At 51.6% G+C, this 26,344-nt stretch overlaps 1 long non-coding RNA gene across 1 annotated transcript; it reads left to right on the top strand.

Annotated features, from left to right (window-relative positions):
• Window positions 1-6,728: 6,728 nt before the first annotated feature.
• Window positions 6,729-26,121, top strand: LOC127019729 (uncharacterized). The gene is made up of 3 exons (XR_007766964.1): window positions 6,729-6,830; window positions 25,418-25,594; window positions 26,032-26,121. It is a non-coding gene; the product is annotated as an uncharacterized LOC127019729 (long non-coding RNA).
• The last annotated feature ends 223 nt before the right edge of the window (window positions 26,122-26,344 follow it).

The following is a 26,344-nucleotide window of genomic DNA, read 5'->3' as shown; positions in this document are numbered from 1 at the left end:
CTTTTCTCTCTGCTGGTCTGCAGGCTTGCGCTGAGAAGCGGCCTCGTTGTTTCACTATTTACATCTTGCTGGGACCACTCCTCTCACCCCTCTTCATCTCCCTTCTTCCTCTCTCCCCCTCCTCCTCCTTTTTTTGCTCTCTCTGACCGTGCATTCCTGGAGCAAGAGGTTTCTTTCCCTTGTCTCAGGGCTTTGTTTACATATACATATTTATTTACCCACAAAACAAGGATACTGGAGCAATGAGTTTGGAAGAGGATGGTGATGCATAAGAGCTCCTTTTCCCCGAGCTGAAGTGCAGAGGGAGTCCTGGAGCCCCGGCCGTCCCGGCTCCCTGGAGCAGCTGCCCCCTGCTCGGAGCAGGGGACCGGTGGGAGGGATGGCATCCCCGGGACACGGGTGGCCAAGCGCAGCCCGCAGCAGGAGGACACTGTCACCTAGCAACTAGTAAGCAATGACTAACACTTCCTTGGGTGTCAAACATACCATGTCACAGATCTCTTTCCAAGGAAGTATAAAATGGGGAAGAGCAGGATTTGAAGAGAGAGAGAATGAGAGAGAGGCGAGCGTGAGTCAGCCCCTGGATAACCTTGAACGCATTAACAGATGGCTGGGACCCGATGAACGGCGTTCGCAAAAGCACCACCATTCAATCAGCAATCCTTGTTTTCTGCGAGGGTGGGTGGGGGGAAAAAAGACTGTGAAAAGGAAGCGGCAAGGCCGGGGCGGAGGGGTGTCTGATTGCATTGCAAGGGGCGGCCGCTTCCAGCATCTGTCAGTGCATGGCTTTCAGGAATGTATATATATAAATAAATGCAATGAAAAGGTCCCCAGTTCCAGTGAAAGGAAATGATTTCCTCCTCAAGTGATTATGGGCACCATTATGCAAATAGTAGCCAGGCCAACAAAGCAGCCTCATAAGGAAAGGGGAATAGAGCCAGCAAAAGCGGCTCCGGGATCTCCAGGCAGGGGAGAACAAGATATTACCTGCGTAATGACACAACTCGTGAATAGTGGGGTGCTATCCACATGAGGGGCAGAGTCTGTGAAAGAAGCTATCAAGGCAATTCTGGTGGGTAAGAGTGATTTTCTTGACAGTGACGGGAAAAAGGAGACAAGAAAAAATGAGAGAGAGAAGAGAAGAGAGAAAATGAAAAAAGAGAAGAGAAGAGAAGAGAAGAGAAGAGAAGAGAAGGAAGGGAAGAGAAGAGAAGAGAAGAGAAGAGAAGAGAAGAGAAGAAGAGAAGAGAAGAGAAGAGAAGAGAAGAGAAGAGAAGAGAAGAGAAGAGAAGAGAGAGAAGAGAAGAGAAGAGAAGAGAAGAGAAGAGAAAAAAAAAAAGAAAAGAGAAAAAAAAAGGAAAAAGGAACAGGGAGAAGCCCGAGATCTGCGCCGCGGAAGTCCCAGAGCTTTGATTCAGTTTGTGCTGTATGGACCGGTCACTGTGGCTGATCAGGGCTGCCCAGTTCTCATCCCAGACACTGCTGAAATTGCTGGAGCTGCGCCTGCCCTGCAGAGCTCGGCCGTGTTCCTTTCTTCTCTCCTTTCCAAGCATTTAGCGGTAGCAGATAAATAAACCGACATCAATCATCTGTGCATAGCAGCATGATCACCTTACGGGACTCATTTCCTCTCAAAATACACAAGTTTAATTTCTATTTAGCTTTCCTTAAATTTTAATGTCTACTTTTGACATAAATATTTTAGTGTTCGGGGAGGGACAAAGTGGAAACGGGTGACAGGAGATACCAACGGGCTTCCCCTCCGGCTGCAGAGCAGGAGCATCCACATCTTCACCCCTGCGCGAGCGGCGATGCCTGGGGCTTGGGCACGTTCGGGACCAGTAGCCCCTCCTGACCTCAGGTTGGTTTGTAAAACCAGTACCAGCTGCTGGGGTGGGCTGGGAGCCCCCGAGCCCCCTGGAACATTCCCTGTCGTGGGTGCTGGAAGCGCTGCATTGGCAGGGGAGGCCGCAGCCGTGGGGCACATCCAAGCGTGTAGTCCTTCCTAGCAGCACCTAACCCATGCCATCGCTTGCTGCACCTTCCAGGGCATGGCAGTGTAAGGAAAAGCCTGTCCGGGGGATGGCAGGCATGGCACAGGGTTCCTGGTGAACGGTCGGAGGGTCGTGCCGACCTGGGGCTGCCTGGCGCTGGGGCTGAGGGTACCCCGGTGCTGCTGCCCTCCTACCCCTGCCCTTAGAGCGGGGCCCCGGGAGGCGGCCGGGTGCTCCATCTCTGTCAGTGCCGTGCGCTTGCAGCAGGAGAGCGAATGCGTGTTGGCTTTTCTTCAGCATTAAGCAAATCAGTTTGGCTCGTTATTTCTGCAAGACATTTTAAAAAGAACGACCTCCGACTGCAAGAAGTGAGCCAAAGTGTGAGTCTCAGCAAATCCTCCTCAGGCACGGCAGGGTTAAGGGGGCTCTGCCTGCACACAGCCCCCCAGTGAGGTAGATTGGGCTTCAGGGCAGGAGCCTGCCTGCTGTTGGGGTCCTCCGGCATCGCCCATGGAGGCATCGCTCTGCCCCTCTGCCCACCGCCGGCGACTTTTCTGTGCCAGGGAGATGCACTCAGGACAGTGGCATCCCTAGGCAGCGGTTTAGGAGGTGGGAGCTGGGACTCCTCCCCGGCCGGCAGCAGCCTCCACCCCAGCCTGCGCCTCATCTGCCGTGTTCATGCAGAGCTCTGTAAATTCATCCCAGAGATTCCTGGGGCTTCAGTCAGATGGTTTCTATAGGTCAGTGACAGTTTATTTCCGTATGGAAATTTACGTTCCCTGTAAGAAAACGTATAGATTGCAAGAGAAAAATGGCTCCCAAGCTCCTTTTCTCTTCCCTCTTCCCTAGATGGGTATGGGGCGCTTGGCTCTGCTACTGCTGGTGGTGGCAGAGGGGGGTCCGGTCCCCCGGCCGGGCAGATTTCCCTCAGCAGGCACAGTCCCTGTCCCCGTGAGACACCCCAGCCAGGCTGCTGCATTGCTCCTGGTGGCAGCTCAGGGCAGGACCTGGCGGTGTCCCCTTGGGGACTTCTGCGCGGCTTAGGGTTTGTTCCTTGGGGCATCAAACCACCAAGGACCTCTCCAGGTCCAGCAGCTCCATAAGGGAGAAGCATCGCTCCAGCAGCCCCGGCTGGCCGAGCCCTGGGGAGCGGTGGAGCACCAGCCAGCCCCGAGGCTCGCCAAGGCTGGCGTTGTGATTGATTTGTACGCGCACACTTACACGCAGCCCTGCCTCTCCATCACGCCGTACCACATGTGGTTATCGGCGGTGGAAAACAGGTGCAGCGTGCTATCGAATCCATATGGTAAGCGTTTAGTCTCACTTTGCTATGGGATAAATTATGGCAGAAGGAGCAAGGCAAGAGAGTCGGACCCAGCCAGGGCTGCCGGTTTGGAGGTTCTGCAAATGAACCTTTTCCAGCCCAAAACCTGGTCACATCCTGGTCTGCTCCCGCTGTTATTTCAGGGATGTTATCTCCCTCAGCCCTGAGGGAAACACCAGCCTCCATCCTCATGACAAATACCCTGAGCCCTTTGCCCAGAAGGTCCAGCCCTGGCCGGGAGCTACTTCTGGGTGGGTGACACCACGCAGGCAGGTTCAGAAGGACGGGAGGCGGCGTGGTTTGTGCATTTATGCAGCAGCACAGACCATTTCACGCGCTTCTCAGCCTGCTTTGGGTGAGAGGCCACTCCTCGAGGACTGACCCGTGATCCCTGTGCGGTCCGTGGGGACCTTGCAGATGCACAAAACCCCACGGTGGGAAGACGTGCGCTCCTCACGTTGGCTGCGAGGTGACCCCGCCGCATGCACTGCAGAGCGGACACTGCTTTGGCTTTCCCTTTTCACCTCTGCAGCATGGCCCCGGTTGCTCTGATCTCCCACAAACCCACTCTTGTGCATTTGCTGGCTGGTGAAATGACTGCCTGAAAGAGAAGCGATTTGCACCATGGTTTACCTGGGAGAGGAATCCTAAAGCACGTGGACACCTCCAGCCAGATGCCATCAATCCCTCTGTCAGGAGAAACTCTCTTGCTGGTACTGCTGGAGTGAACAATGGACTAACCAGTGCCTGTGTTGGTCATGGTTTGTAAATAAAGCACTCTGTCAACCAGGCTGTAGAAACCGATGGGCAGCACCAGGCTCGACAGGCCAGGGCAGATTATCCCTCTGAGCTGTTCGCAAATTTAGGGTTGGTACTTGTCTCAGCACAACTCCTCATGCTGGACACCAGCGGAATAGCAAACTTCATCCATCCCCACCAAACTGTCTTGACCCCTCCTGAAGAGCCACCAGGATCCTGTTGTTCACATATTCCTTCCTTCCCTCTTGCTTCATATTGTTATTTCCAGCCTGGTTCGGGTCTTTTTAACCCCTGGCCTCATGGGCTTACCTTCGTCTCAGAGGAGTTTATGGAATAAGATACATACCCTTGCCCTTTTCAGCCCAGAGAAAGCTTCTCATGACATGACAGAAATCCAAGAAATCAACAACTCTCGAGGTTTGTAATAAGTCTGAATCCTTCCTAAACCCAGACACTCAGCACGAAGAGGGGTCAGTGATCCCCAAGCTCCTTCCCCTCTGCCTCCTGCCATCCGTCTCTGGGTGGATGATGGGAAGCAGATGAGGCACGCTTGGGACACCCAGCTGTTGCAAGGTATGTTCATGGTTTGTGTCTCTGGAGCAGGCGCTGGGCAGGACTCTGCTCGGGTGCTCCTCATGCAGGAGACGCAGACCTCCCACCCAGAGACCCCGGGGAGTGCTCCCACATCTCCTGCTTCCTCCCGGGTTCCTCTTCCCAGCTCTGGCCCGCGCAGAGCCAGGGGCAGCAGCAGCAGTTGCAGGGAGCGAACCTCGGTCCGTGCAAGATTCGTCTCACGTGTACGCGCGTGTGCATGCGTGTGTGTATGTCCTGGCAGGCACACGCGTGTCAATGCAGGAAGGGTTCAGGCTGTCTCGCTGACCTTCTGGGAAGCCTCTCTGAGCCAGGACTCTCCCCCCGCTGAAAGGAAGGGCTCAGTGATGGCATTTAACCCTTCTGGGAGCTTCACCATGCTGAGATACTGCATGAAAAGCCCCCTGGGACTGCCAGGGAACCAGACCAGCAGATGCATCCATCTTCCTTACTTCTAGCCTGCAGGTAAAATAAACACAGCTTCAAAACCACCCATGCAATGTCACTTTACTTGGTCCTGCAAATCCAGACTCTCACACTCTCCCTCTCTCTGTCGCTCACACTTACTCCCTGTCCTCCTTGCCTTTGGCCTCACATCCCTGTCCTGTTTCTTTGCTTCCCACCCGCCTGTTGCCCACCTCTCCCCGGCGCGGCGGCAGCACCGCGCGGAGCAGCCGGCACGGCCGGGGTCTGCAGCAGGGGCTGAGCCCCAGCTGGGGCGCGGAAAGGACGGAAATGCTGTGGAGCTGCCCAAGGAGTCTGCTGCCAAGGCCCATAAATAAGGGAACCCTGTTTGCTTTCTCCTTGTCCGGCCCTGTGCAAATATTTACTGCCCCCGTGACCCGTGGAGGCAGCACAGGCAGCGCAGGCAGCACAGGCAGCAGCGGATGGGAAGCAGTGGCTCTGCGAGGGGTCGCTGGTGCGGGAGGCATCTGCCTTGCTCCGGCTCTGGGGATCTCCCGTCTTTGCACAACTGTAGCAACTAGCAGGGAGTATTAAAACCTTGCTGGACCTCACCCTGAGTCCGTCAGATTCTTTCCCAATGACTTCAGGCTGTGATTTTCCAGGGTGCGGGGTCTGGAGGGGAACACCGGCGGGCTGATGAAGGAGCACAGCACACAGAAGGGGCACGCAGCCTCCTACCATCCTCTCCCCGGCTCAGGAGCTGGGCAGCGCTTGGGCAGTGCTGGCGTTAGTAAAGCACATTGGCTCTCCGCGCAGCCCCAGAGTTGTACCTGGGAGCGATTCCCAGCCCTTGTGCCACAGGGTGAGAGAAGTCTGTCAAAACCAATGTAATGGACTCATAGCAGGAGATGTGCGTGTAAGTCTCCGTCTGGGGAGGTTCCTCAGTTTTACCCAGGGCTCTGCACGTCTCATCATCCCTTGCTTGCTCTCTCTCTCAGTCTGCATGTGTCTCTCCCTCGCTCAGTCACTCCGGGCATGTGTTTTCCCTCCTGTCCTGTTTGTTGGCCAGTGTCCCGCTTTTTAATTTAAAGATAAGCCTGCACATCTGCTCAGGTGCACGGGGGAGTGCAGCAGCCCGCAGCTTCGCGCGCCCACGGAGAGTGGTGCCAGCCCCCCCGACAGCAGCAGGCACATCGCGCCTCCGAGCACCTCCTGCCTTTTGGGATGAACGGAGTCAGCGCGGAGCAGCAGGTCGGACAGGAGAGCAGAACCGCTCGTGCTGCGCTCCCTTTTGCTTTCCCTGGCATCACCCTGGGGTGGGTACATAGCTCTGGGGCAATGATAGAAGGTAAAGTGTTAATTGCCTCCCTCTGGCTAAGGAATGCTGCAATCAACTGGCCCAACTGGGATTTGCTGGTGGGAGGGCTGGGCCAGCTGCAGGCTGTGTATTTATTGCAGGGAGGGGGCTGCTGGGTGATTTGGCTGTTGGTCACCTTGGGGCTGTAGGTGGGGTGTTGGGACCAGGATCAGTGTGAGTTCCTCTCCTCTTGGATGAGGGACCCTGGCCTTCTGCTCTGGCTGTAGAAGCTCTGTCTGATTTGCTTTGCCTTTAGGTAAAGGTGTGCTTTTAGCTTGATTTTTCTGTTTAGCCCCACAGCAGGATTTCTTAGTGGATGAGCAGGGCCTGGATGCAGCTCTGGTGGTGACTGCGGTTCAGATGGTGCCGGCGGAGGGGTAGAGATGTCTTGTCTGTCCTGGTAAGTCTGCCCTTGGTCTTTCTTTCTTTTGACCCACTGCATTACGTGTGTTTCCCTGTAATCTTCCTACAAGTGACTTGGGAATGCATGGAAATATGAAATGTCCTCCTTGCCCTTTCAGTGTCCCCAGTGCTGTCAAGCTCCGCATCCAGCCAGACCTGTGGCTGAACAGATTCACTAACAGCTTTCTTTTGTAATATCTCAGCTTGGAGAAGTTAATTATCTCCAAATATTGAAAAGGGCAGATGGATTTTGTAGGATTTACTTGGCTGTGTAATTTTGGTGCCCCAGAGATGCTATTTGGTCTGGCTGCGATGAGTGACACATCATTGCACCCAGGCGCAAATGTCACTTGAGTATATTACTTCCTCCCTCTCCTGTTATTTGCCCACTGGGGAGAACCGTCTCTTCCAGGCTGGCCCGGCTGTGCGGAGACTGCTAATGCTCTTGCCCTCTGTGCTGCCGGTGTGGCTATCTGAGGATGTACCAGAGGCAGTTTTGCAAACTTCCACCCTGTGTTTAATAGCCAAAGTCTGGGACTGGAAGGCAGAGCTGCAAATCGAGTGCTTCTGGCTCAAGCTGACGTACAAATGTTAGGAAAAGCTTCTGAGCGCATCCTGTGTGTGGATGCAATGAGAGGCCGGCTGTTCCCTGGGGGCTGGTGAGGAGTCCGTGCTCCAGCTGGCTGGAAGATGGCCCTTCTCAGCCCCTCTTTCATCATCCTGTTCCTCGAACCTCCTCTCAAGGGCTTCGGGGAAGTCTGTGCTAATGCTCTGGTGGAAAAATGAGGGGTGGGGGGGTGAAGGCTTTCTTTCCCTGGGGTGAGTGTGTTCCCCCTCTCTGGATCTGGGGAGCACTCGCTGCTGGAGCTGGGCTTGGCTCTCCTCTCCCTGCCCACTGCTTCTGCCGTAGTGGTGCAGCACCTACCTGTTTGCAATTGCCCAGCCTGGGTTGCGTTTAGGGATGGGGATTTTTGGTGTGATGCTTAGACCAAAGACAAATTCTCCTTTACTTTTATGTCTCCTCCATCAATTTGTGCTTTGTTTCAAGCAGCAAAAAGTTAAATGTGCCATTGCATTATCAGCATGCTCAGCCCAGAAACTAAATAGAGATGTTCCCAGTGAACTCACTTTAATCTCAGTTTGTTTGCCAAGCAAAGCAATCTCCCCATGCAGTTATGGCTCTCAGAAGTTGTCGAGGTGGAGGTGACTGCTAAAAAGGAGACAGATGCATAGATATTTCTTTTTTTGCTTGGGTTTAATGCAGGAGGTGAACTTTGGGGGACCTTTGCAACACTCCACTTCTGTTTATAGGCAGAGGTTGACTTTTGTGTTTGGGGGATCTGGGTCAAATAGCTAAAGGGCCTGTCTTCGAGGGTTTACCAATTGTTGGAGTTGATTGAATTGGACTGGGGAGGGCAGTGACCACAGTGCTTCCCTCTAGCCTCCAGCTGGTTTGACTTGCAATGCAAATGTTTTCTCCTGTCACCTCTTAATGATCCTTTTTCCCCTTGCGGGTGTATAATTTCCCCTGGAAGTCTCCAGTCAATGGTTTCCATCACAGTTATTTGTCCCTTTCTTTTCAAGTCCATGGCAACTTCTATAGAATTGCAGACCTGGCATCATTTGGGTGGGAGTAGATTGAATTGCAGTATTTCATCTCTGGCTGTCAAGTGAGCCTGCATTACCTTCCGTGGGGCTGACAGCGAGGAGACATCAAACCTGCTGGAATATATAAAGTGAGCTGACAAGTGGCCTAGATTGCAGAGCAGAGCTTTCGCTCTGAAGTGCGTGCTCCGGGTGAACAGCATCGCTCCCCGGGCCAGCGGAGAGGGGCCTGGGATGGAGGAGGAGAAAGGAATGCTTGGCTCAGTGGAGCCAGGGAGGAAGGGGAGAGCAAATGCTCTTCTGGGGGATACTATTGGAAAGACATCATAGAGGAGGAGTTCATAAATCCACAGGGCTTCTCACGGCTGAGGCTCGATTCATCTGCACATCAAAGGAGACCAAGAGCCCCTTGGTGAGGCTGCAGGAGTCAGGGGGAAGAGGCAGTGGCTGAATGACCGGGCCCCCGCACATCACCCCGAAACACATGCGCTTCAAAACATCTCGTAGGCAACAGGCAGCGGTGGAAAACATATCCCCCGCAGTGTGTACCTACATGTGCTTCAGGTCTCCTCCGTGCCCTGGATGACAGAGTTTGTAGCACTGGCTGGAGAACGCTGCTGGCATCGGTGTGCTTCGTACAAAGCTCGCCCGAGGCTGGCCGTGCACAGATGCAAACCCAGCCCGCTGGCTGCGGAGGCAGGACTCCGGAGAAAACGTCTGTGTCCCAAGGAGTGACACCATGTGGCTGAGCTCTTTGGACAGGTCTGCCTGCTCCTTAGCTGGATGGTCCCTCTAGGTGAGGGAGCTGCAGGACCCTACCCCGGGAACTGGGGGGAAATCAGTTTGTGTACTGCCAGCTTAATTCAAAATTCAGAGGGTTGTGTGGATTTATGGAGAATATGGGGTGTGTCTGAGCAGGACACCAACCCTGGGCTGATGTGTTGCTGTTCCCATATTATACTGAATTATTGAGCATCAGAGCTATATCTTCCTCATCTTCTGCGTAGGCAATGCTGAGGTGCCCCAGACTTTTTAGCTTAACATGAGAAAAATGCTAAGAAAACCCCTCTGCATTGCTTAAGACCCAAAAATCGGCCGGTCTGAAGCTGTGCCTTGCTCAGTGGGCCTGGGCTGTGCGAGGTGGTTGTTCTGCCAGGACGCCCTTGTGCTGCGTCAGCTCGGGGGTCTGCTTTGCTGCCTTCCTTAGTGCGCAGGGCAGGCGGCTCTGCTCCCCGCGGCATCTGCCATTGCCTCGCAGGAGGCAGGACCCGCTCCCAGCTCTGCTCCCACTAAAATAAGGTGGAATGGTTTGTCGCTGATGGGCTTTTGGGCTCCTGCCTCCTCTTCTGCCTTGGGGCCCGTGTCAGGTCTGTCGATTGGAGAGGGCAGCCTTGACAGGAGATAAAGCACGTGTCATGTTTATTGACCGCTGCTTCTGCAGGGGAACTAAACCTTTCCTCCCCAGGGGACTGTACCGCTGATTGATACTTAGGCAGCCTCTTGCTGTGTATTTTTCTCCTCTCTGACAGCGTTTCTGGAGCAGGCAGTGTGGGCAGAGGGAGCTGCTGAACAAAACAGACTTTTCCTGAGCCCCAGCCTGGGCACAGGAACCCCCACTGGGTTTCTGAGAGGAGGGGGGGCCTTGCTTTCCCTGTGGAGGGAAATGAAAAGCGGGGTTTGTGCAGCAAGGTGTGGGTCCTGCAATGGGAATGGAGCCATGGGAGCTGCACGCCGTGCCTTCAGCACAGTCCTGCGGGTTAGGCAGGTCCAGACACACTGTGACACTTGTGCTAGGACCGAGTTTCCAACATCTCCAGCTTTTTGGGACCTAGATGCAACAGGCTGGCGAAGGCTCTTTGTTCCCATGGAAAACATAGCTCAGTTTTCGCGTGGCTAGATCTTGAGAGGACAGCTTTGGGGCTACAGCAGGCTTCAGAGCAGCTCCCACCCCATTTCCCTAATTCCCGATGGGAAGAGCTGAGCAGAGGATGTGGCAGCTTTCCAGTGTCTCTGGTGTCCCCTTGCATCTCTCCCCTCATCCATCAGATGGACAGGAAGGTATTCTCGCTCCTGCCAGACCGTGATGTCCTATAATCCTACTGGGGGTGCAAGGCAGGGTTTGAACCTGGGGCTTAAACAACTTTGAGTGTTAATGATGGTTTATGATCCTTCAAAATCTTTGAGCCTCAAAGGCTCCCAGAGAATTTGACAAAGCGCAGTCCTTCTGCAGGGTTCACCTTGTTGCCAAAATACAGCCAGTTCTGGGGATGAAGCGACGTAGGGATTAGCGCACATGCTCTGCGATGAGAGGAAAACAGCTGTCTCAACACAGAGCAAGCTGCTAGGGGAATATGGGGAAGGATCCACTTGAAATATTCCTGGTCAGAGTTTGGGTTAAAGCATGAGGAACTTGCAGTCCTCAAGGTGGTCCTTCCCACAGCACGGTAACCTGCACAACACACTGCTGTGGCAATTGGGGACCCTGTGAGCCATCACTCGTGATTTCTCCTGTCCTGGCCCCAGCCTTTGGGTACAAAGCTGCCCGGAGCCACCAGAGCTGCTGCCCCATGGGCTGCAGAGAGATGCTGGAGCCCCTGGCAGGAGCTTAGCACATCTTCCAGCAGTTTGTTTTCTCTTCTCTTCACTTAAACTTTCTTAAAGTAGAGAAAGCAGCACTGGAGGAGAAGGCTCTATAAATCAACCTGCTTTATTGCCATGCACTGTTAAACTACTGCTGCATTTCACCCTGGAGATGGCTGCATTTCAGTGCAGGATGAATTGATTTCTGTATACCAAAGGTCAAATCTTGAGCTTTTGACTTAGTTCTTACTTAGTCCGTACAAAGGCAAAAACCCCATTGAAGCAAGCGTTTGGATATCAGCTGCTCTATAAATAACACAGAACTAAGTGAAAACTAAGCCAGGCTCTGAAGCTTGCAAAGTGCTTGGAGATCCTTGGAAATGGATGGTCCTGGGGTAACTTAGATTTTAGCAGCAAAGGAAAGAACAGAGGCTCGGATCACAAAGTAGGGAGGTTTTTTTCTTTTTCAGCTCTTCTGCAGCCTGACTTCCTCTCTTTGACAGAGGAATCCCTGAGAAGTGCAGCCTTGCTCCGAGCTGTTTGGTCTGATCACCTCACAGGAGCTTTTTAGCCCTGGGAGGATTCAAACGGGAGGGAGTGCAACAGGCAGATGAAATGTCTCGCATTCCCGCTGCCCTCTGCATTCCCCCGCTCTTTGTTTCACTGTATCCAGCTCTTTTTCCGAGTTTGGTTTTCTTTTCCCCAAGGGAGGCAGTTAGCTTAATGAGCTAACGCTCCTCTGATTGTTTCTGGAGATGCAGGCAGTGCCCCATCTCCACTGCTGGCCTCGCTTGGATCCTGCCAGATAAATCATGCTGATTTAAAATTGATCGTTCTGGGATGTGGAAGAAAGTGGAGTGGGCGGATTTACCCCATTAGGGTGCATTGATCACCATTACTGCGTGTAATCAGGGTTAATCTCAGGATTAATTGGGGGGATTTGCTGATGGAAACGATCGGCAATTTGTGTTAGTTACTGCTCTATTCGCCTCTAATGGCTTAATCAGATTACAAATTAAAAGTGGCTTCTTCCAGAGAATCTCCCTGGACTTCAGCAGGAGCCAGAGCAAGGGGAGAGAGGCACATCCAGAGCATATGGTTTGCAACTCCGAGCTCAATTACCCAGACAGGAGGATGGATGGAAGAGCTCCGTGGCACCCGTGGGGAGCCCTGGGCTGGGGCAGGGAGAGCACCCATGGGCTGCACGGCTGGGGTGGCTGCAGCAGGCTCTGGGTGCCTGCTCTGCCCTTGCTAATTGTGAGCTGGGAACAAAAAAGTGCATGCGGGGAGGTGATACCAGTGCATTTCTTTTTAAGGACTTCTCTGGGGGGAAAGTGGAAAAAAAAAAACCCCAAAAAACCTCCATTTGACTTGTGCAAGGTATGTGATGCAGGGCTGGGACGGGTGGCTCTCTGCACGCTGGCACCAGCAGAAATAGTGCTTGGGCCATTTCGTCATGGGAAAACATTTCAGGAGGGGAGCAGGAAGAATTTCAACTTGGAGCAAACCATTAAAACAGTGATTCTGCAGCAAATAAATTAAGGCTGATGAGCTGAGACTGGTTAAACTAATGATAGAAAGGGGTCCTGTCCTGGAAAGAGATTCATCTAGCAGGAGCTGAGCTGAAAGCATCTGAACTCTATTAGCTTAGTAGATTATAAAGCCAGAAGGGTCTGTCTGTGGACATCTCAGCTGCAAGGATGCAGGAGAGGAGTCTTGCAGTAGCAGCAATCACCTGGGGATCCACTACCCACAGAACAGGCCATAATTGGGAGAAATTAGGAACTGTCAAGTCCAGCTCTCCTGTGAGAAGGCAAAAAAATGTATCTTTTATTTGGAACTGCACTCCCATCAATTTACCTCAACAGATGGGACTGGTTATAAGTGGGGAGGGCTCAGTCTCACCTCGTTCCTAATCTGTGCTGATATCGATTGAGTTTTTGATATGTGACAGTCAGATATAAGTGCTGGAGATCTATTTATTCAGCTATTTATAAAGACATTAGCAAACCTGAAGGAAAAAAGGAAAGTGAATGTTTCAAGTGGCTGCTGACAAGTTAGAGCAGTTTAATAAATCACTTGTAATAAACTACTTCACGTGTGCTGAGAAATGCCACTGACTTCTCTAGTAAGCCATTCATGATGAAACAGGCAACACTTGAAGAACAGAAATTCATTTTTGGGGCTTGTTGATGTGTTCTGACTGTTCCCTGCTGTAAATTACTCACCAGGTATGTCTGTGTTGGTGTGTGCTATCCAGACTGTGTATAAATCTGTTGGTAAGTCTGTAACTCATGGGGAGGGCATCTTTGCCAGGAGCTGCTCCTCATCAATTAAGAGCTGAGCAGGAAGGGGTAGCCCATTCCTCATTCCTGGCTAACACTCCCTTCTCTTTCCACAGCATCCTTATCTCCCATCCAGCTAGCAAAGACAAAGCCCTCTTCTAGGGAGCATATCAGGCAGCTGTGTATTTTTGCCATTGCTTTAAAAAATACATCTCATTTAGAATTAGGTAATGTCACTCCCTGCTTTTAGCAAACCCAGCAGAGGCAGCTGCTGCTTGTCACTTTTTCCAAGCCTTTGAAATGCAGCAGCTCAAGCTGTGGCAGGACCTTGGAGGCCAAAGGACTTACATTTGTGGAGGGAAGAGGTAAATACCAAGGATGGATGTAGAAGAGCCCTAAAGGTGTGTTTAGACTAACAGGAGGAGGCTGGGCAGCAGGTCTGCGAAGGTGTGGGTTCCTGGTGCTCAGCAGGTCTATCAGCATAGCCAAGCAGCAGCTTGGGCACTGAAGCTTGGAGTTTTAGATGTGTTTCCCTGCAGCCTGGCAGCCCTCGAGTTGTCCTGCCTCCAAAATCTGGGAGTCCCACTACAGCGGGGCCACAGCATCACTGTGCCTGCCACACCAGAAAGCTCAGGAGAAAGCCGCCTGGCTTTGCTGGGCCTATTCTATCTGGGGGGGGGGGGGAAGAAAAACTTTTATTTTTCCTCTCCTGACTTGGCTTAGATTTGGGGATCTGCAGACTAGGCTTTGAAAGGGACCTGGTGCTGGCTTCGGCAATGTCAGGCATTGTTCTGTCTGTCCCAGAACATTCACATGAAAAGGTGAAAAACAACCGCTGTTCAAACAGAGGCAAGAGTATCTGACCTGACTTTGAACACTGCTTTTGTTGTTGTGCTCCTCAGACTATGTGGTGTTTCAGGAAGGCTTTGCAAGAAATTGCAATACATATAATCTTCTGGTTCTAATGTACATTTCTTCATAAATGCAAACAGAAAAGGGAGGAGATGGTCAGTGGTCATTCCTGATTTTTATTTGGATGCAAACTAAGGATCCCAGTGACACAGTACAGGATCTGTGGAGATAGATATTATTTCCTGGGTGAACAAGTAGGCAGTTCTTCTAAAAAAAAAAAAAAACTACAGTAGGGGTTTTTGCATCTACACCCTGACATATGGCGTGTATGAGAGAACGATACCTTTTTCTCCTCAAAGTATTGGCTCTGAGGAGACTCAACTGTGTCTGAGCTGCTTTCCTTTGCCAGGTGCAATTCCTAAAACCCCTTGGCAAGAGTTAGCGGGGCTGCTCTGCTATTTGTTTTTTACTGTTCCTTTATTAAAAAGCTCCAGATACAGACAGGCTTGCTTTGTTCGGTGCTTTACTGGTGCCTCTGCTCACCCTGTCTGATAAATGGGTTGTCTAACATTTAAATTGGGTGCTCCTGGCTTTCCCACTCCTGTGCATTTCCAAGTGATCCCCCCTGGATCCGCACCCAGCTTGCTGCATGTCTACCCACATCCTCCTCCTCCTCCTGCAAATAACTGACAACTCCATGGTTTTAATCTTTTAATCTGTCTTGCAGTCAGCCAGGTAACTTGCCACCACATGCTGACTGCCTGCTGCCAACCTGTGCCTAAAGACTCCTTGCCATGCAATTAAGCAAACCCACAGCAGGATGTCTGGGGAGGCAGCTGGAGATGATTTGCCCTCCAGAAGAGGGTTTCCTGGATATTGGCAAAATCCCCCAAATTGTTGGTGAAGTTTTCTCCTGCAAGTGGTTCCAAAGTCACTCCTTGCAGCTTGAAGCATTGCTTATGTCAGGAGAGAGACCAAGTGTTTTCCAGGACAGCAGCTTGGTCAGTGCATGCCAGTGCATCTTCATGTCCAAGACCCCCCCCCCCCCGATGCTGCAAGATCCCCCCAAGCTGTTTAAGCGCTTCACCACCTTTCCCCCTCCTCTGCCTCACAAACCTCCGTGATTTTTAGTGGCATAGGGGGGTCAAAAGCTGTCTTTCCTCTCGCTGTTGTTTCTGCAGATGTGGTGGATGGGGAGGAGCGGGGCTGGGGGTGGCTCAGCACCTCTCCTGCTGCCAGGGGATCATTTCCCCAGCCAAAGAGCCCCCAGCCGCTGCTGGGGCAGAGGAGCTGTGCCGCCTGCCCGCTTAGTGGGTAAGCCATACATTTTTTTTTTTTAATGGTTGTGATTATTGCTCTTTCTCTTTTGGAGGAGGTTTAAGAGAAAGCACTCAGAAAACAGTTTTGGTGCTTGGCAAGGCGACTGGAGACCCCATCTGTTGCTTCTTACACTGTTAAGCTGCTCTTGGCTTCCCATGCCAGCCTGGTTTCTGTTAAATGGAGCCTCACCAGGTCACGAGAGCCAAGCGGCTCCTAAATTAGCTAAGACATTAATCAAGTCCCATTTGGAGTAGTGCAGGGTGTCTATGCCCTCACCCTCCCCTTCATAAATTAAGCAGGTTTTACATCTTCAAGGCTTCTCTGGAATTGTGTCCTCTCTACCCTCCACCCCCTTCCCAACTGCTGGTGACAAGTATACACAGCTTAATCGGTTGGCATGGGAAAGGGCTGACATTAATTGGCTGTGTTTGGCATGCGGGCTTCCTGTCTTGCAGGGCCTCCCAGGGATGTTATCAATCCCACCTCGGAGACCAGCAGCTCCTGAGCACGGCTGCCAGCTAGATGGGTTTTGATTCTTTGCTGCTGGCGACTGAAATTTTGTTTGGCTTTTGTGGCGCCCTGGCTGGGGAAGAGCAGTTTTCACGCCGCAGCTGGCGATCCCTGCAGTGAACACACACACGGGTGGAAGGGGTCTGCAGGCATCGCCTCCCCACGTGTGGGGTGGGTGGGAGGGGATGCCAGGCTTGTGCGACAGCGGGGCTGAGCAAGGAGCATCGGGATCCCCTCGGGTACAGGGTGCTGCTCCTGGAAGGAGGTGGTGGATGTCGATACCCCGGCCCAGCTCCCCAACAGCCTTTGCAGATGGTCGAGAGCCCTTCTCGCCTGCATTGCTCCTGTGTCCGTGGCAGCTGGGGGTGGCACAGCTGAACTGCCACCTCCCAGAGGGGAAGGTCCCTCTCCCTCCCTCCCCGAGCATCTCCCGCTGCTACTGCTCTGCAGGGCAGGGGGTGAGTGAGCGACCTTCTCCTGCCTTACAGCTTTCCCTGTGAGCCCTTCCTGGGTGTGTAGCCTAATTTCAGTTTAGGCCATCCTGTATACTTACATGTCTAGGGTTAGAAAGTGAGCTGTAAATTAACGTTTTGGGAGCTGTGGATTTGTGCGGGGATGTATGTGTTGGGTGTCTGACAAGTTTCAATAGCCAGCTAACTTTAAGGGACAAATTTAGTAGTTCCTGGTCCTGATTGTTTTCACATCCCTCCCTTCACCTGATTAATTCTTAACCCATCTTCATAATTAAGTGTGAAAGACAGCAGCTGTCCTTCCTCTCCAAACAATCTTTTCACCATCAGGGAACAGTACTTGTGCTGGGATGAACAGGAAGTTTCTGGTAGCTCTAACTATAAAAAAAATAATTTGATGCTTTTTTTATTACCTGGTTATGACTGCCTGCTTTCGCTGTATTTACTTAATGGGGTCCTAAATGGCCATGCATCCCTCCTTGGTGCCATCAGTGATGCTGTATCAGTATTGGTGTCTGCGCTTAATGGTGTTTAAAGAGTTTGAGTAGGATTGCAAAGCAAAAGGATAACCCAGCCGAGGACTCTGACAGCAGGGCCCCGGAAGGCCAGCGGCTCAGGATGGTGGGTTAATGTGGATTTGCTGTTGTGCATGTTTTTGCATTGCTAATTTCCATTGATTGCCTCTGGGAAGTGGTGGGGATTCTCTGATCCAAATGTGCAAAATCTTCCCTTCAATTTTTTTTTTAAATTGAACTTGTAATTCATTAAAATATTTTTGGGCTGAAAATTAAAAAGTCAGCAGAAGAGAGGAAGAGAACATGGTCACCTCAGCCTCCAGGTCTTCAAGCACTTGCAATTCTACCTGTGTTTCTGATGGGCTGTTGCTCAGGACAAGAACCTTCCTGCCCTCAGGCACTCCCTCAGCCCTGGCTCTTCCCTTTGTCTGCATCTTTAAGGCCCATTAACATCTAGTGAAAGCCCTCAGCAGCCCAGAAGAGTGGAAGATAATTAGTCTTTTACACCTTTTTAAAAAAGGGGCAGTTTGGGTGAAGAGAGAAAGAAAGGAGCTCTTGACTGCTCATAAAAGCTGTGGCCTGGCTTTACCCTTCCTCAGGAGCTGTGAAGGAGATGGATGTTAGAAATGCCCAGCCAGGAGCAAAGGTTCACTTCAAGGGTTAACTTTGTCCTTACATGCCAAAGTCGAAGGAATGCAAGACGTGCCCTGGCAGTGGAGATTACCATGGGATTACAAGTGAATTTTCAGAGGGAACAGAGCATCCCTCCATACCTTGCCATGACAGTCTCACCTGATGCCATCTCCTTAAGTTATTACTTTAGCCATAAAACACCAGCTCCGCTGTCAGCAGCAGGACTGCTGCAGGCTGGGAGCACATCTGAAACCCTTCAGCTCCCTCCTAGACCTGCAGCCTCCCTGCCGACGTATGGAGGTCTCTTGCCGTGGCCAACACTTGCACCGAAGATGTAGTATGCTGTTCAGCAAACCTCAAAATATCCTCTCTCGTGCGGCTTTCCCTGAGGGAGATGGTATCTCAATATAACTTCACTGTCAGGAAGTTTAACAATATTCAGCTTAAGTTTTCTTTTATTAACATGATCCCCTTGCTCTTAGCAGCCTGTAGCATAAGCCTCCTTTCTCTGCAGTGTTTATGTACTTAAGCTATTTGCAGGATGCTGTCATCTCTCTCTTTAGCTGCTGCTTGCTTGAAGTAGGCAGATGCTGCTCTTAAAACATTTCTGCCTGGATTCCTCCAGCCTCTAGATCATTATAGCATCCCCTTAAACTCTTCTCAGTGTGTCAGTATCTTTTCTAGTAATTACATGCTTAAAGAGCATGCAATATTCCCCTGTTTTAATACACCCTCTCCGGCCCAGTATAAACACACAGCAACATGTATACAGAAAACAAACCAAAAGCCTTACTCGGAAAGCCTTCTACTCCATCCACAATTATCTCTCTTGGGGAGCGAATGAGAAAGAGCACATGCTGCAAGTGACAGGCTCTCGGCGTCTCTTAGAGCACTGTTGGACCGCGTTCAACAGCTAATGGCAATGACGGTGGAAGGACGTGTGTGGCAGTAGGATGGACTCGCCTTGCTGTCTCAGCCCCGGTTTGAGGCTGTAGGTTTTGCGTGAGCAGCCTTTCTGGAGATGCAGCATGGAATGGGAACTGATTTTTCGTTTAGAAGTCACATTGCACTGTAGGAACATCTACCAAAGAAAAAGCTTACCCCCAACGTCTCCCCATAACCCTGAGATTTATGGTTTGAATCCATACATATGGATTATGGTAACCTGTGATTGCAGGTTAACAAGGCGCCACTGCTTCCCTGCACTGTACTTGGAGGAAACTCTGATGTGGGGCTGGGCTGGAGGAAGCCAGATCTATAAATTAAAGACTTGGAGTCAGAAGATGTCTCCTGATGAGGGCTCCTTCCTGCTATGCAGTCACCAGCCATGCGTCGGGGCAGACTTTTTGAAATAAGATGGATGGCTGCCCTCTGCTTTGCGTAGCACTGGGTGACAGGGGGACTTGTTTTTGAAGACAGCCTATTTTCATCGTTTTAGCAGAAAAGAGAAGCATCCACCATACTTGATCCTTTGCCATGGGTTTGTGCAGGTCTATGAGGGTTTGTAGCTGTTTGCGCATGGCCAGGATCGGTGAGTGCCAGTAATGTCCTTCACCGAGCGTGGGCAGGAGCCCAGCAGCTTGCTGATGAGTCTTCTCCATCTGCCAGTCTTTGGAGATGGGCTGTGCAGCCCGCCAGGCCCATCTGCAGCGGGCACAAGTCCTCCCTTACAGGGAAATGGGGCTCAAAAGTGTCACTGCTTGGTGCTGGGTGGGCCAATGATGGCCCCAAGTCTGAGGAGCAAATGGTCCTTTGGAAGTGACCTCGGGGTGGGCTTGCCGTGTCCTCTTCGGGTTTGTGCAAGGCAGTGGGTGGGTGTGTGGCCCCAGCAGGGTGGCTGCCTGCCACCCACCCACCCGCTCAGGGATGATTCACAGGGGAGAACGCACCATCCCTCTTGGCAGATGAACACCGCATGCACGCGGGGGGCTCCCGTCACCAGGGCTGCCGGTCTGTCGCCTTTCACCAGCACTAATTTCTTGGCCGGAGGAAAGAAAGGAGAGTGTGGGGAGGAAAATACCCCTTGCTGCTTGCAAATACCAGGGGCTTGCTGGTCTGTGCCCTGCTGGAGGGCTGGTCTTCAGTGAGATAACATTGTGCTTTACTGTGGGTTTCGGTTTCCTCTGAGCATAACTCGGTTTGCCATTAAGACCCGATTCTTTGCTGATAAAGGGAGACTGAGCTCACAAGAATATAAAATTTCCAGAAGGTAACTGGAGCACCGATCCTTCCCTCGCACTCATGGCCAGCGGGTCCGGTCCTGCTCCCGGGGGGGCCCTGCTGTGGCCGTGGAGGTCGGCAAGGCAGGGAGGGCTCCGTGGCCCTCATGGGCCCCATCCTCTTCTCAGAGGGCAGTGGTGGTAAATGTTTTTTCTAGGATGGCAATGCCGTACAGACAGAGACCAACATCTCCAAAACCCCAGGGGATGCTCCGTGACTTTGCATCACTCGGGTTTCCCCAGCAAGAATGGGAACGTGGGGTGACGCCTTCCTCCTTTGGCACACACAAACAGCTCTCAGGTGAGTTTCACTATAAAAAGGCTTCCTTTTATACGGTATCCCTTCTTAATACAGGTTTTTAACCTATGCTCTAAATTACAATGTGATATAAAAGATAGATACTATCTGGTTTCAGTACGCTATTCATTTTTTTCTATCAGATATTAGTTATTAAACCACACTGCTTTTGCAATGCAGAGACATTATTGCAGATGAGTGACCAGGCTTAAGCATTCCAAATGCCTGGCTAATTAGAAATGAAAATGGTTCCCAATAGGAGAACTGAAGGCACAAGGGGGACTTAAATCAGAGGGCAGAGAGGAAAGGAGGGATCACCGAGTGTGTGACGGCGCTGACTTTGTCCGTCTGACACAGGGAGGTCGATCTTTTTTTGCTCTTGCAAATCTCTTCCTTTTGGAATAAGCAATACTTCCCCCTTTCACAGACACTCAACAGGTGAGATGCGGGCAATCAGGCTGCCCAGAGGTAGACAAAGGGTCTGCTCACTTTTGAGTCAAGTTGTTCACTTGACTTTGTAAGCACAGTTGTCAGAGTGGCCTATTTTTTTTGAAAGATTCAGGCTGATCCGGGAAAAAAAAACAAAACAAAAACACAAGAGGGCAAATCTCTCCCTCTCCCTCAACTTGTGCAATTAGGGAGGTTTTTATTCTGAGCCTTGGTAATGTGGGGCCATCTGTATTGGCTCCAGCAGGTCCCATTCCCCAGCTCCTGTGCTTAATTGCACTTCCATTGGCAACTTAAGCAGTCGCTGCATGTGTTTCAAATGAACTCTCCACTTCAGGCTGGTTTTACTGATCACCTTTGTGTGATTGGCAATTAAAGCCCTTTTCAGGGGAGGGAGAATTATTGCCTGTTTTTCAGCTTGTCTCTCCCTCCTTCAGCTTGCTCTGCCTTTTGCATTTTCTAATATTCCCTCAGTTCCTTATCTATTGCAAAAGCCCTGCCGCGGAGCCATTTGTCTCTTCCCTTGATGAGAACCATGCCTTTTGGGAGACCATCTGGGTTTTTCCCTGCCGAACAAGACGGTCTCCAGTGTTGCAGCAGATCTGCCCGGTTTTTAGGCGCTTGTGGGGAATAAAAAGAGGAGGCAAGCAAAAAAAAAAAAAGGCGATTAAGAGCAAAGGAGGGTGAGCTTAGCCCGGCGGTAAATCCATCCCCGAAGCTGCGGTGCAAACAGGAAATGATCTCTTAACACCGTGCACCTGCATCCCGGGGAAGAGCATCCAAAAGGGGCCCAAGCCCGCGGCAGGGTCCGGAGGAATGGCGCTCGCGAGTCCAACCGCAGGGATTTTTAAGAGTCCTTGGCCAGGTTCAGTCCTCGCTCGGCTTCTGGTTCCTGCCTCCTTGTGCCTCTGCCAGATGCGCTCTCCCTTTCCCTTATCCTACAGTAAATGAATCCAGCGCTGTTGAAAAGTATCGAGGCGGCAGCTCTGGAAGCTGGGGGCCAGCTAAGAGCTGGGATGCTGACAGCATCTCAGCGCCGTGCACAAAAACACCGATGTTTTTAATGCTCGGTGCAAGGCTGGCGCTTGGAGAGAGACTGATGCTGCTGATGGACTTTTAGCAACCGTATCTGGTACGGAACCATCAAACTTGGGATCTCGCAGCTCTCCAGCTACCCCATGCCAAAGCTCCTCATCAGAAAGAAATAAATGTGTACGCAGATGAAAAAGTGCTTATCCAGAGCCCGGGATGGCTGCGCCCAGCCCCGGTGTGGAGCCTCCCCGGCTTAACCCCACACAGCAACAGGGCGGAAGCGGCTGAGACAGAGGAACATCAACAGGACTGAAAGCGGAGCAGGAGGGAAATCTCCTGCCCGGCCAGGAATCCGGTCGGGCTGCCGGGAGGCGGGGTGGGTGTCAGCGTCCGTACTCTCATTAAAACCTGGATGAGGTTGATGGCGTGTCTGGCTGAGGTGCCTCCTGAAGCACAGGTCTTACCAGGTCTGCTGGCTCTTCCGTTCAGGAGTGACACAAATTAAAGCATCCTTAAAGATCCAGCGCCGAGAGTTTCCCCTGACCTTGGAGGATCTGATGTGACTTGAAATGCTGGGAAGTTGCGAGTAAAATCACAACAGAAAGAAGGTGATTCCCGGTAAAGCAGACCCACCCATTCAGAGACAAATACACTCCCTTCTGATCACAACTTTGCCAGGGAATTCACTTTTTCTTTGCAATACAGGCAGCATCTGTACGAAGCAGTGCCTGACCTTCACAGAGAAGCGCGCCTTGCTCCCAGCTCATCAAGCACTCGAAGGATGCAACCACTTGCAAACAAGTGTCCTGCCCCGGCTCAGTGCTGTAAGTACGGGGTCGGGTCAGTGTTCCCAAATTCATGGCGCTCACCTCCCCACCCTACAGATGCGGAGGAAGAAAGGGGTCAGAGTGCCTTTGGCAGCGGAGACCCAAAGCTTGGAAAAGCCTGAAAGAAATTGCCTGCAGCTGCTGCTGTAGCACGCTAAAACCCATGCCATGACAGTACTTTTCGGATTCCAGTGGGATGGGAGAGGTGTTTTCTCGAGGCTCGCTTCCCCCTGCCCCGCGGGGGGTTATAACAAGGCGATTGTGGGATTTAAGTCCATGATGGTGGGATTAGGCGTTCCGCAGCCGAGACTGTTCCACATTCTTTCCCCCTGATTTGCCACTCAGTGCTCTCGTTCCCCCGACCAGAAACCGGCTCGCTCAGCTCCCTTCCAGTTACGGCGCTGGAAGATTTTACAGCACAGCCTCAGCCCAGCGTCCCTTCCTAGCGTATGTGCCTTGATTTAATGCTTTGATTTGAAAGTTATTTTTTACAATAAGAGAAAGATGGTCCATGCCAAAAAAAGCAGTTTCATAAAATGCTGAACATGACTTGCATTCTGTAATTGCAAACCTGAGAGACTTGGAGTAATTGACATTTTGGATGTATTGCAGAGTATCATATTTAATCTTGAAAAGCAGGTTCCAGGCAACGGAGGCAACTGCCAAGCCAAACTCAGACTCCTTGCCGGGTTCCTACCATAAGTCATTTTCAAATCCATTCAGCACAGTCCTGAACCTAAATGTTTACGTTTTTGATTTACTAAGATAACATTCCTGGGTCACCGAAACTGTTTGTCAGGGAAAGTCTCAAAGAGACAGCAGGAATTAGTGATGCGCCGGCTCAAGCCTCGGGGATGTGTGAGGGGTGCTGGCACTTTCTAGTGCTTCATGGAGAATTGTGTCCGTCTCCCAGGATCTGGGGGATGGCAGCGAGATCTCGCCATCTCCCCGTAGGTCTTGATGCCGGTTTGGGCGATGCAAGTGTAAGTGTGCACCCCGTTTCGTAGAGGGGATGCTTGAAGCTAAATGTTGTAAATGCACGAGGTGCAAGTGGTGTGGAGAGGTCTGCTCCAGCTCCTGTGCCGTGGGTTCTGTGCTGCCAGGATCTCCATTCAGGAGTGTGTGAAATTGCAGAAATGTGGGACCGGACGCAAATGAAATTTCACAGAAGTGTGACTCAGTGCATGTGTATTTTTGTCGGTGCATGACTTCAGTGCGTGTGTAATTTTATAAATGTGTGGGATCTGACTGATGCTCGGTAAATGCGTCTAAAGCGGGAGCAGCATTGCAGAGGCAAGCCAAACTTTCCAGCTAACCCAAGGGTTCTACTTTTCCTTTGTCTACGAGTGCGGCTTCTGTAAAGTATCTGTCCCACATTATCGTGGTTTACAGCCCGGCTATAAACATTTGCTTCTGTTTGAAATACAACAAATATAAGCGGAAATCTGCTCTCCGCTTTATGTCTCCCGGTAAAAGATACCAGTTGAAGTTTTTAAAAAGGCCAGCCCTCTTCTTGCAAATAGAGTGTTTACATTGCTACAGATTTCAGCGGAGCGAATACTAATTTACAATGGTGCAAATGAAAAGAAAGCAGAAAACCCAGGAATGTTAAAGGGAATTATACACCCCTGACCGTAGAAATGAAGACACAGCCCTGGTACCACAGCTCTTAAAAGCATCGGCTGAGCTACATTTATATTGGGCCAAATTTTGACTCGGTGACTCACGCTGGATAGGGCCAGACGTCTGAACTCCCGGGACCATAAGTGACTTCTCACGAGCGAGGCTAGCAGCATCGTGCCAGGCTTGTTTGTTAAGTTTGTCGTAGCCGCTCGCAGGATTAGGACGGTGTTGAATTTGGTGCTATCCGCACGTGCTGGAAATACTGCCCTTTACCTAGGAGGGTATGGGGGGAAGGAGCTTCCCTTCCCCTCTTCTGGGGTGGGTTTTCCAGCAGTGCTGCCAGCCCAGTTTGGGGATGATTTGGGGGTCAAGGCTGGCATCGATTGGGAAGGGGTTATTATTTGCCCAGCTGCACATCTTTATTCATAACGTGCCCATTGTTCGGCACATTTTGCATATTTCATTGTGAGAAACGGGGTGGTGGTGGGGGAAAAGCAATCGCCACATCTCTGGGAGTTCGGCTTCTCTTTTATTGCGGCGGCGGCAGGCTGCAGCAGGAGCCCGTGGCTGTCAGGATGTTCGCATCTGTTCCTGATTTGTGGACAATGGAGCACCATCCACTCGCTGCACATGGACGATCTGTGACAACTTGACAGCTTGCCCAGGAATTCAGACCGAACGGTTACTATCCAAAGCGATCAGCGTTGTCTGATCCAACATTAGAAGCGGGCCGGGGAGGGGGGAAAAATCATAATTTCAAAGGGAGGGAAATAAAAGTTGCCTCTTTTTTGGCATTTGTGATGAGTGGCATTAGAGCCTCCCTTCATCTGGCGAGAGGGGGTGTTTGGGAGCGGGAGCAGCAGGAGCTGGTATGCTTCAAAGCAGGGCAGGGTGCTGGTCTCGGATGTTCCCCTGCCCTCTGTGGTCTTTAAATCTTACCTTGCCCCTGGAGCAGCCAGAGGACTGCGGGCAGCTCTGCTGAGCCCTGCTCCCTGCCTGTATGCTGCCTGTGGCTGGGGAGGCAGCGAGGGGCTCTCCTCCTCCCAGGCCTGGGCTCTCTGGGGTTGGGGCTCTGCTTGGGCACCCTGGGGTCCTGCCGTGGGAGGGGATGCAGACAGGAGGGGCTTCAGCCTCTGCAGCTCATTCTGGAAGAAAATATCTGCTCTCAGGTGTCCTGCAGGACGAAGTTCCCAGTCTACCCCAGATCACGGTCATACGCAAAAGCAATGCAGTGTGGCATGCTCTGCCCATGCAGCAAGGCAGCAGGTGACGGGCTCCTGAGATGGGTCTGTGCCTCCTCAACCCCTCCTTTCCCTTGGGACATGTGCCCCAATCTGTACCGTGCGCTGCTCGCCCCTTCCCCTTACAGACCACCCTGGCGCTGGCCTCTTGCAAGGACAGCAGGAGCCTGGAGAAGGGGAACGCCTGGACGAGAGCGGGGCAGAGAAGATGACGTCTCTCCTCCTTGAAAGTGCTCTGAGGCTGCACTCCTGCTCTGCGACACGTGTGCTGCATCGCTTTGCCTCCTTCGGTGCAGCAAATGGGTGTAAGTAGGTCTGAGCAAGCCTGACAAAACGCAAGGGACCTAAATTACATTACCTTGCATGCCAGCTCTGAATCTGACCTCGAGGATTAATTAGATAAACAACCATCTTGTGCAGTACCTTACATAAATGTACAAGCAAGGCACCATTAAGAATTACGTTGTCACTAACCTAAGCCCTTAGTGATTTAATTAGACAATCAGAGGGTGCTTTGGAATGCTCTTGTACTAACCAGAGATATTAACACAATTTGTGTTTATATTTAATGGCATTGCAGAAGGAATTTTAATTATTGAGTCTTACTTGTCTTTAAACTTCCAAAGAGGAAATTCTGTTCTGACTTTAGCAGAGTCTTGCAGGTGCTATCACAAGCATCGTGTTGGGCAGGTCCCGGGGCCAAAACCTTTTTCCACTGTAAACCCATGTTGCTCCTTGGCAGGTGGTTTGTTCGTTGAGATGGCATGGAGCGTGCCGATCCCGTGGGTAACTGCAGGAGGAGCAGGAACCAGCCCTGGGCTTGCTGGCATCTGAGCAGCAGTAAGTAACGAAGACTGTCCCCCACGGTAATGACTGTGCAGACAGAAAGGTTTGTGCGACGGTGGTTAGGATGGTAAAATCAATGGCAGGTTCAATAACTGTACGTGGAAGAGTGATCGGCGCGTTCCTTGGTCCTTGGCACGCTGTAAAAGAGCAGGATGTTTATTGGCACGGTAAGCAAGGTGTTCGATAGAGCCTCCGATGAGTAAAACAAA

This window comes from Gymnogyps californianus, chromosome 9 (assembly GCF_018139145.2).
Source record: "Gymnogyps californianus isolate 813 chromosome 9, ASM1813914v2, whole genome shotgun sequence".
In the NCBI taxonomy this organism is placed as follows: Eukaryota; Metazoa; Chordata; class Aves; order Accipitriformes; family Cathartidae; genus Gymnogyps; species Gymnogyps californianus.
The sequence above is the reverse complement of the archived record's forward strand: the minus strand, read 5'-3'. Positions and strand labels throughout refer to the sequence as shown.